General features: G+C 44.4%; 1 long non-coding RNA gene across 5 annotated transcripts; it reads right to left on the bottom strand.

Moving 5' to 3' along the window:
• Positions 1-2,158: 2,158 nt before the first annotated feature.
• Positions 2,159-7,191, bottom strand: LOC119275878. Of its 5 annotated transcripts, XR_005135914.1 has the most exons (5): positions 6,289-7,149; positions 5,686-5,779; positions 5,112-5,272; positions 2,779-3,961; positions 2,159-2,521 (listed from the first exon to the last, which is right to left on the bottom strand). It is a non-coding gene; the product is annotated as an uncharacterized LOC119275878 (long non-coding RNA). The 5 variants fall into 5 exon arrangements; XR_005135913.1 differs by lacking the exon at positions 2,159-2,521 and having other exon boundaries at positions 2,684-3,961; positions 5,112-5,283; positions 6,289-7,191; XR_005135915.1 differs by lacking the exon at positions 2,159-2,521 and having other exon boundaries at positions 2,684-3,961; positions 5,112-5,283; positions 6,590-7,190.
• Between the last annotated feature and the right edge of the window lie 2,747 nt (positions 7,192-9,938).

Raw genomic sequence — 9,938 nt, forward strand, 5'->3', positions numbered from 1 at the left:
CGGGGAGGGCCCACGATGGGCCACGACGGGCTTCGGCGGCGGCGGGCGCGGGGGCGCCACATGGCGCGACGCCAGTGGCTGCGGGGGCGGCGGCGATTTCGTCCGGTGGCGGCGGACGTGTCCGGCGTCGCGGGGAGGAGTTTGCTAGGGTTTCATCTGCGAATTTGGACGAGGAGCACATATTTATAGGTAGAGGGAGCTAGGAGAGTCCAAATAAGGAGCGGTTTTCGGCCACGCGATCGTGATCGAACGACCGAGAGCATGGAGGGGAGTTTGCTGGGTTTGGGGCCACTTTGGAAGGGGTGTTGGGCTGCAAAGAGAAAGGGGCTTTTACGGTTACCCGGTTAACCCTTGGAGTACCGAACGACCTCCAAATGGCACGAAACTTGACAGGCGGTCTACCGGTGCTATACCAAGGCCGCTTGGCAAATCTCGGGCCATTCCGAGAAAATTTAACACCCGCTCACAACAGGAGACAAAAGGGGAACGCCGGAGGACATAGGAGTGCCGGATTGCAAAACGGACAACGGGGAAAATGCTCGGATGCAAAAGATGAACACGTATGCAAAATGAAATGCACATGATGACATGGCAAAATGCAACACGCAAGCAAATGACATGGCAACGACGGCGAATAACTGGCAGACACCTGGCGCATCGAATCCGGGGCGTTACACTTTCTTTTGAGGGAAAGTACGTCTCCGTTGGAGCGGTGTGGAGGCAAAATGCTCCCCAAGAAGCCACTAGGGCCACCGTATTCTCCTCACGCCCTCACACAATGCAAGATGTCGTGATTCCACTATTGGTGCCCTTGAAGGGGGCGACCGAACCTTTACAAACAAGGTTGGGGCAATCTCCACAACTTAATTGGAGGCTCCCAATGACACCACGAAGCTTCACCACAATGGACTATGGCTCTGAGGTGACCTCAACCGTCTAGGGTGCTCAAACACCCAAGAGTAACCAGATCCGCTAGGGATTAGTGGGGGGAATCAAATTTCTCTTGGTGGAAGTGTAGATCAGGGCCTTCTCAACCAATCCCGAGCAAATCAACAAGTTTGATTGGCTAGGGAGAGAGATCGGGCGAAAATGGAGCTTGGAGCAACAATGGAGCTTTAGGGTGAAAGAGGTGGTCAACTAGAGGAAGAAGACACCCCTTATATAGTGGAGAGACAAATCCAACCGTTATCCACTTACTCAGCCCGCGACCTGCGGTACTACCACTCCAGACAAGCGGTACTACCGCAGGGGCTCACGGTACTACCGCGGCGGACCGCGGTACTACCGCTGCTACGACATGAGCTAGTCCAGGCCAGAACCGCAAATGCTGAGAGCGGTACTGCCGCTGAAGCGGTACTGCCGCTCTCCCTTGTGGTACTACCGCAAGGCCGGATTGGACTAGCCTGGGAAGGGCGCGGATGAATAAAAATACATTTGTGCCTATTTCCGCTGAAAATCAAACAGTGCAAAAATCTGACACGGTACTACCGCACCTGGCCTGCGGTACTACCGCGCAGGGAGCGGATGTAAAAAATTACATCCCCCTACTTCTGCTCGTGTTGTTGTGCTAGACCAGAACTCACGGTACTACCGCGCGCATGGGGCGGTACTACCGCGTAGGGCGCAGATGTAAAAAAATTACATCCGCCCCTACAGCTGCACGAGCGGCTGAGTCTGGTCCGAGGCCACGGTACTACAGCTCCTTAGAAGCGGTACTACCGTGTGCACCTATGGTACTACTGCAAGGGCATGCGGTACTACCACGGGGGCCCGCGGTACTACCGCTCGTAAGAGCAGTACTACCGCATGCCTCAGAACAGCAACACTAGGAATCCTTCTCTTTGCAAAATATGAAGAAAACGGAGGATGCTCCAAAGCGCAAAGGGAAAGGGGGTGCAAAGGGAGTAAACGTGTACTTGATGATTCCACCCGAACCTTTCCAACGCGGACCCCCTCTTAATAGTACGGCTTTCCTACGACTCAAATCCACCGAAAAGAAACGTAGAAAAACGTCGTCTTCAATAGTCTTCGAGGGGCACCAAACCATCTTATGCCTAGTGACGAAACGTCTAAAATACTCAAGGCACACGATTAGTCCGCAAAAGCATTGTCATCAATCACCAAAACACCTTAAGGATAAATATGCCCTTACACCATCTAAAAAATCATAGAGTCTATTTTTTTACATACGCATTGTTATCATACATCATATACATCATGAAGCTATTTTTTATTGAGAAGCTATGCGATCATTAATTAAACCATGGTATTTCTCATCACACAATGGACATAAAGAACTATCTCATATAAGGCTACAACCCAATCAGAGCTTCTCATGTACTCCCTCTACATTTATATAAGACATTTTTGGTTTGCAATTTGAATCCCAAAAACGTTTTTACAGAGAGAGTATGTCATACCAACAAGTGAGGCTGCAGTTTTAGAAGTATTTTGTATTGACAGAAGCAAACACTCGTCATAGCAGAAGATGCCTTCCAGCCTCCTGCTGCAAGCAACACACCTGAAATGTTTTGAAATTATTTGTGTTACTTTTATAGCTCTAAGTTTTAGATACGATTTAGGTATACATAAGGATCTTCACTTAAATAGTAAAGGTACATTATACGGTGCAAAAGAAAAAAAGTCACTAAATGAGCATTCCATCTTTTTTCCCAACACCAAATTGTTATAACTATTAGTCCAATTGTTTCCTCATAAACAGGGTAGAGACAATATGTGAGATCATAGTTATACATTTACTTGGGGGAAGACAATTACATGAAAGGGAACTACAACTGGATAGTGCACCAGGAGGTTTCCACAGTCGATGCAAAACTGACAAGCCAAATTTCCACATGCAAGGATAAACAAGCCAACAAAGCGTGTACACCAGAGGCACTTGACAATTGTCGTTCGGCCATCTCTCCGGCGAAGGCCTGCTACATAGAGTTTCTCTAGGTCGGTGTCGAGTTCTCTTGTTTCTTGACTTCGGCCAGACCCTCCTCTTTGTTGCCTGCCTTGCTCTCTTGAACTAAGGCAGAGGCATTGCTCTGCATACCCTTCATTAGGCCAAAGCAACCTCAGACTCTAAAAAAGTGTTAGTGGATCATAGAGTAATGAGGTATATATTTTGTTGGTCAGCAGAGTTCAGGTCAGAACTATTGTATATTACAGAACTACACATATTGAAGGAAAAATACCATGTACTTTTGCGCAACAACTCCTGTAATTTTGAAGAAAGAGGAAGAAAGCTTTTGACGAACAACACCATGGGGAGGCACTTTCAACAGATAAGGTGACGGGGAGCATGGCTATACTGGTAGGATATAAGCAATGGGAGGTCCATTGGCAATAAGCATGCATCACATTGAAACCAAAATACAAGTCCATATAAATGAAAGCCCTGAGCAAATAACTCAAGCACAAGAATCCATTTAGAGTTTCAGATCATGTCTAAGAATACCAAAACTGCACTACAAGAATAGTTTGGACAGACATTATAGAAAAAGCAAGCCAATGAACTACATCATTTTCCAATTTTTCGGTTGTGAATAGAAAGTATGCATTAATACTTGTGTTATTAAGCATATAATAACATGCAGTTACAAATATTCAGAATTATGAAGATCCACTTGACATCATGCTCATATTCATCCGTAGAGAATAATAATAAGAAGGTACAGATTTCGCTTACAACTCGGAGTGGTCAGCTTGAGAGTCCTGAAACATATGTCATAAAGAGCCTCATTCTCAAGAACCATGCACTCATCTGCATTCTCAACCAACTGATGGACTGAAAGAGTGGCATTGTAAGGTTCAACCACATATCAGATACTTCGGGTGAGGGAAAACAGAGAATGCTAGCATCATGCGCCAGGGTACTCCTCCCTGATCTTTGATACCAAAAGTGTACCCATGCCTGAATCAGTACCACGACCAAGAGAGTGGCATACTTGGAAACCTGAAAAGATGAGAAGATAAATCCAAATCATGATTCCAAACGATAGTACCAATGCTGAAACATCAGTAGATAACCACTGCTTAGACACCAAATTTCTAAATACATTTGATGAAGCAGCACACAGGCACATAATCATTGCTTGTGCTAGATGGCACCATTAAAACATTTCACCAGATACAAAAATAATGAGTGCCCTGATAACAATGCAAACAATGTAAGCACTGACTAAGTACTAACTCTCTTTTTTCGAAACGGAGGCAAAAGATTTGCCTCGTCGATTAATTAAGAAGAAGAGAATTGCCCTGTTAATTATCGGACAACCGAGAGAAAACCGACTAAGTACTAACTCTGATTCATACACGAAGTTATCCACATATGTTCGGTTTCCAACTCATACAAAGATTCAGATGCATACTGACAGGAAAATGTCACGCCATCATCCATATAACTACAGAGGAGAATAACTGAAGAAACTTTGACAATGAAAACCAAAATAAACTGCGAAACAAAATAAACTTTCTAATCAGTCAAGTTGGGGGCATGTTCATATGACTATTGAAAGAAAGGAGAAAAGAAGCACCATATATGTTATTTTGCACAGTTCATTATATGGGTCAAATTACAATGGCTATATTCTAAGGGCATCTGACAGTCCCTATTTTACAAAGCATGGCTTTGATGAACATACCATTCAGCTACTCTTAACGTTCCACATCACCTAAGCTAGAACTGAATGCAGAAAACTTAATATTGTCGGTCTTATGTAGAGGTGTTAGTTGAAACTATATATGATGAATTATTTGCATGACTTATCATCGGCAGCTATGAAGTTACTGACAATTGTCAAGTTTTAGTTCACAATTTACACATTCATAGGTGCAGTAGCTTCCCAATTTGTCATTCTCATCTACTTAAATAGGGATTTACCTTTGACTTAATGAACATAATATATGTGTTTCAACTGTATCGTGTATAATTTGTAGCCAACAATGAGAAGATGCTAGACTAAGTTTGGCTCCCATCCCTCATAAAGATATTCTTTGGAAATTATGTGCTTTTCAGAATAACATATTTCTGTAAAGTAGAATTTAAGTAAGCCCCGCATCCGTCATGTACAAATTAAGCAAAACAAGATTGAAAAGATGATGACCTGCAAGATCTACTACATAATCATCTGGAGGTTGATCTTCTGCAAATCTGAACTCCGTGTACCCAATATTCTGGAGTTATTTAAATGTCCATTCTTGCGGCTCAGACAGCTTAAGTAGATTTATTTATATATTGGTGCACGGCCGTAACGACCCCGAAGAGCTGGAAAAGAACTGCATGTCAAAAAACGCATTATTGTGCTTCTCTAGCAAGTAAATAGTAAGACATGTGAATTCAAGAATTATCCAAAGAATTGGATGAATTGCGCTAGTTACAAATTATCGGATGAATATTAGTCTCAACAATGTTTGGCAGCCAACTTCATGGTAGAAAATGATGTCAACTACAAAACAATCACATGTTCCTTAGCAGAAGGCATTTGCCAGAAGTTGTTAATTAGAACAGTTCTGCAAAAATGATGTGAAGTCTAAAGTACTTTGATGTGAGGAGAAAAGGAGTTTCAACCAACAAAGATTTGCAGATAAAGCAAGAAAGGTAAGCTTAATATGAACCTGCATACATTTTTAAGTCCAGAATCAGAAATGCGTACAAACATCTAAAAGATAGAGGCATACGAGGATCCTTGTGCTCCTCCAGTCCCAGCGCCATCAGTCAATGAGCTAGCCCAACCTTTAACTTTCAAAAAGTAGCGCAAGCTTCCCTTGCCCTCTGAAAAATAGAAACAAAATGGTCAATCACTAAACGGCAGGGCGTGATTACATGAGATGAGAGACCTCTGCATGCTCCAAATCAACATTAAACAAAGATAGCAACCAACATTGAAATCTATTCAAAAACAAATTGTCTCTATTATGTAAAAAGTTTCGTTAAGAACTGTTGTGCTACAAAGAATACATAATTTACCAGAGGTTAACACACAAAATAAGATAACCCTAAGTGAAGAATAGAAGCACATTTCAGAAAATCTTTGCAAAATCTGAAACAAGATCAGCATATGTATGGCTTGTAAAAACATCGACCGCCAAAGGGCAAGTGTCCCTTCTAAAGTCAAAGTACATACGATCAATCGACTTGCAATACCATATGTGTGGCTTAGACAAATTAACATGAACCGACCTCTACTCTGAAGAATATAGAAATGAAATTTTCTCTGGAGTACTATTAACCTAACGATCATATAGTGAAATGCATGCAGCATTAGAAATATTGCTACTGACCAAAGAATTTCTGTACCCCCTTCTCAAAAAGTGACAATCCAATCCTGAATCCGCCTGCCTTCCACGCATCTATCACAAATCTCATGGCACCAATAGGAAAAAAGGTCCACGCATGGCCTCCTTCCTATTCCCTGCATCAGATGCGCTCACGTCGCTCGACGCGTGCAGTGAAATTGACTGCCGCTACTGCCGCCGTCCAGGATGCTGCACCGTGACCACACACACACACACACACACACACACACACACACACACACACACACATATAGAGAGAGAGAGAGAGAGATTGGGTGAAGTTCACCTCGATGTGTGGCCGTTCGATGTGCTCGCCGTCGATGGATGTGTGCGCCAGCCAGCTCAGCGCGCTCGTCGTTGCCCCGCATCGGGTCTCCTTTTCCTCGTCCAAATCTTGTATGGAAGCTACCCAAGAGAGAGAGACGCCTCAGGGAAGGTGCCCAAAAGGAAATAGGGAGTCCGGGGGCGTGTCCTCATCTCCTCCTCCGCTGCTCCTCTGTGCGCCTCCTCCCACGACGACGCAACCGGCGGCCCTTGCTCAGCGACAGGGGACTGGCCGGTAGGTCCTCTTGGCGGCTTGTTGACGGCGTACTCGTCGTCGGCTTCCTGCCCGGAGGCTAGCCAACGGGCGTCCCCTTCGTCCTGGCTCACGGTGGTGGCGGCCCCTGACCTCTTGCATGGCACCCCGACAGCGGTATGGAGCCACGAACGGCCACTTCCTCCCAGCGGCGTGGTCATAGGACAGAGAGGAGGGAGGTAGAATAGCTGCGGCGGCGGCTGACGAGGGAGGACGGAGGAGAGTGGAATGGGACGCTGTGGCCTGTGGGCTTGGATTTTGTTAGCAGGAAGAAAAATCCGTGTGTAATATTGATGTTAATGTGATAATAGGTTGACTCCGTTCATATAGTACTGGCGACGGATATTTATTGGAACTATTTTGACGCTTAATTGCATTCGCAAGCACATCCATATTGGAGCTAAGGTAAAAAATGACATTGTAATTTTGTTAATATTTTTTGTAATTTTGTTAATTTTGTTAATATTTTTTGTATTGATGTACTATTGTGAATAATGTGCATGCTGCTGCAAATATTATTATTTGTAGATAAATAATTGTTATCGTATGATGTGAAAAAATTATATAAAGCCGAAAGAAATTAAATGGTTTACTCATATGATATTAAAATGTTATTATCATACTATTATGTTTACTGGTTGTTTGGATAGCAAGTAATTACCATGGGTTTTCTCATAACCTGTTGTAAGAAAAATAGTTTTTACTAATAGTCGTTTTTTCAAAAACTCAGTTTTTGCATGTTATGAGAATCAATTTAGGATATTTTTGGGGTAGTTAGAGAAAAGCAAAGAGAGTTTTAGTTTGTGACGCTCGTAGACGAGTTTGAGAAAGAAAAATCTCTAAATACCCGTTAACCAAACAACCCCAAAAAGTCTAAGCAAATGATTCTAAAAACAAAATGAATATTTGTAACAAAAATACGATTATTATTTTAGTCGTCTGATATGTAAATGTTGTCATCGTACTACTACTAAATGTTCAGTTACTAATTGTTTGAAATGTAAACATGTATTTTGGTTAGGTACTATGGAAAATTTATTAGTGTACTATGGGAACGTCTTACGGGACGGTCCTTTCGGGGTGGATGTGTCCTTGTGCGAGTCGACTACAGTTGTAGTTAGAGACATGGTGAACGTGGGTTACGCAGCTGTTAGAAGGTGCATCCGAGCGGTGTTTGGCCCAGGGATGCAGGGAAAAATGACAATGGAGGCCTTCGTCGCTGACGGAGCAAAAGATGGGACAGCTGCCCGTTGGGGTTTGCGGCCTATCACAGGTGATCAGTCGTGGGGGTTGTACATGAGGTTTGCAAGCAATCCCAATAATCTAGTGTTTGGTCAGCCGATGATGTATGTGGAGTTCATTTCAGTCACTGATGTTGCCGGATGCAGTAGCAGGGTGGTGAGGTCGAGTTGGCCATCACATCAGCCCCTAGCATCGGCCCATCGGAACCGACGGGCGACCAGCCTATGTATGACACAGGATATTGGTTTGCGGCCGTTGACATGAGTGAACACGTGGAGGGATTGCCGGAGGCGCTCGATGATGACGACCACTCTTCCGCATCTTCCGAGTCAAACGAAGAAGAAGTTGTTCCTCCCCAGAGGGCGGTCGCGGCGTCACTACAACCTGGGTTTTTACAGGATATGAGCATCACAAATGAATTTCACTCTGTTTCTGGCCTAGAAGCGGGGAGTCTGGAGGTTGGGCAGGTTTTCCCAGACAAGAAGTCTGCTTACCAAGCAATTAATAGGTATGCAATCGCCCTCCACCGCCAGCAAAAAGTGAAGCAGTCTGATAAAAAAGAGTTGAAGGTCATATGCATCCACACCATGAAAGGTTGCCGCGGAAGAGTTCTCGCTAGACTGAAGCCTGGGGTATGTCAGTCATGGCATATCACAAAAATAGTGCAGCATAGCTGTGAGCAAACTGGGACTCTTTCAAATCACTGCAATGTGACGGCAAGATATGTGGCACAGGTGATGGAAACAATTGTGCAGGGAAGTCTGAACATTAGTGTTAGGGCTTTGCAAAAAGATGCAGAAGATCAGATTGGCTTGCCTGTCAGCTACAGCAAGGCTAGGCGTGCGAAGGAAAATATATTCAAGAACTTGTATGGAACCTATGAGGAGGCCTATTCTTATGCCTCCAGAATGCTTCATCAGATAGCAAGTGCTAATAGGGGGACTCAAGTTTGGCGGAGAGAACGTCAGAACCCAAGGAAACCGGGTGAGCTAATCCTGGACCGCTTATTCTGGGCATTCGCCCAGACTATACAAGCATTCAGGCATTGTCGCCCAGTATTATCAGTTGATGGTACCTTTCTCACTGGAAAGTACAAGGGCACACTATTGGTGGCGATTGCAGCAGATGCAAATAATCAGCTTCTTCCTATTGCATACGCACTGGTCGAGAGCGAGAACAAAGATAGCTGGTTGTGGTTCCTGAGCTGCTTGAAGATGGGTGTCGTGAAAGAGCGTTTAGGTGTTTGCATCCTCTCTGATCGCAACACAGGATTATTAAGTGCTCTCAACATAATTAAGCAGTCGTCAGAAGAGTGGAAGTGGCCTGATCTAGAGGGAAGGTGGTGCATGCGGCATTTGGCAGCAAACTTTTACTCCAAATTCAAGAATAAGGATTGGTTCAAGTTATTCAAGAGGATGTGCATGCAGAAAACTCAAGCCAAAATGAATGCCATCAGGGCAGGTATTAGTGGTGAGATCGAGCACGCGGCCTTGCCGTAGAGAGAAGACCGGAGGGGTCGAAGGACAGCCATAAATTTGAGCCAGTGGATCGGCGAGAATTGCCCTGATTTGTCCAAGTGGGCGCAGGCTCACGACACCGGGGCTCGGTATGGAATAATGACCAGCAACATGTCAGAGGTGTACAATGGTGTTCTTAAAGGGGTGAGAGCCTTGCCTATCACAGCCCTAATTGAAGAAACTTGGAACCGGACACTGTCATATTTTGCAGACAGGGTTACCGTGGCTAAAGCACAAGTTGAATTGAACAAGCCATGGTCCGAGAAGATGCAAAGACATCTGGACGAGAAAGCTAAGAA

Source organism: Triticum dicoccoides, chromosome 3B (genome assembly GCF_002162155.2).
Source record: "Triticum dicoccoides isolate Atlit2015 ecotype Zavitan chromosome 3B, WEW_v2.0, whole genome shotgun sequence".
Lineage (NCBI taxonomy): Eukaryota > Viridiplantae > Streptophyta > Magnoliopsida > Poales > Poaceae > Triticum > Triticum dicoccoides.